Source organism: Cebus imitator, unplaced genomic scaffold (assembly GCF_001604975.1).
Source record: "Cebus imitator isolate Cc_AM_T3 unplaced genomic scaffold, Cebus_imitator-1.0 Scaffold15, whole genome shotgun sequence".
NCBI classification, from domain to species: Eukaryota; Metazoa; Chordata; class Mammalia; order Primates; family Cebidae; genus Cebus; species Cebus imitator.
Genome location: NW_016107330.1, coordinates 6,299,635 through 6,300,780, shown reverse-complemented (window position 1 = coordinate 6,300,780; position 1,146 = coordinate 6,299,635). Strand labels below are relative to the sequence as shown.

The 1,146-nt window shown below is 44.0% G+C and overlaps 1 non-coding gene across 1 annotated transcript; it reads left to right on the top strand.

Annotated features, from left to right (window-relative positions):
* Positions 1-848: 848 nt before the first annotated feature.
* LOC119468059 lies at positions 849-910 on the top strand. The gene has a single exon (XR_005196686.1). It is a non-coding gene; the product is annotated as a U7 small nuclear RNA (small nuclear RNA).
* The last annotated feature ends 236 nt before the right edge of the window (positions 911-1,146 follow it).

Sequence of the window (1,146 nt, the reverse complement as noted above, 5' to 3'; positions counted from 1 at the left end):
AAAAAAAAAAAAAAATGGCAGCTGGGCGCGGTGGCTCATGCTTGTAATCCCAGCACTTTGGGAGGCCGAAGCGGGTGGATCACTTGAGGTCAGGAGTTTCAGAACAGCCTGGCCAACATGGTGAAACCCCATTTCTACTAAAAATACAAAAAATTAGCCGGGCGTGGTGGCGCGTGCCTGTAATCCCAGCTACTTGGTAGGCTGAGGCAGGAGAATCGCTTGAATCCAGGAGGCGTACATTGCAGTAAGCCAAGATTGGGCCATTGCACTCCAGCTTGGGCAACAAGAGCAAAACTCCATCTCAAACAAACAAACAAACAAACAAAAACCTAAAAAGGGCCAGGTGCAGTGGCTCACGCCTATAATACCAGCACTTTGGGAGGTCAAGGCAGGAAGATCACTTGAAGTCAGGAGTTCGAGACCATCCTAGCCAACATGGTGAAAACCCATCTCTACTAAAATACAAAAATTAGCCAGGTGTGGTGGCACGCGCCTGTAGCGCCTGCTACTCAGGAGGCTGAGGCAGGAGAATCACTTGAACCCGGTAGGTGGAGGTTGCAGTGAGCCAAGCTTGCACCACTGCACACCAGCCTGGGCAACAGAGCAAGACCCTGTCTTAAAAACAGACAAAGTTAGACATAGAGTTACCAAATGATCCATTAATTCTACCCAAGAAAAACAAAAATATACATCCACACAAAAACTTATACACAAATGTTCATAGCAGCATTAGTCATAATAGCCAAAAAAGTAGAAACACATCAAACATGCATCAACTGATTAAGGGATAAATAAAATGTGATATATCCATATATAGGAATATTATTTGGCAACCTAAAAATAAATATTAGTGTTACAGCTCTTTTAGAATCTGTCTGGCAGGTTTTCTGGTATTCATTGGAAAACCCGTTTTAAAAAAATTTAAAAATAAGAAGTAGCAATATAGTGATTACTACTAACAGATATTTGGTATTAAAAAAAAAGAAGTTGCTGGGCGCGGTGGCTCACGCCTGTAATCCCAGCACTTTGGGAAGCCGAGGCGGGTGGATCACGAGGTCAAGAGATTGAGACCATCCTGGTCAACATGGTGAAACCCCGTCTCTACTAAAACTACAAAAAATTAGCTGGGCATGGTGGCGCGTGCCT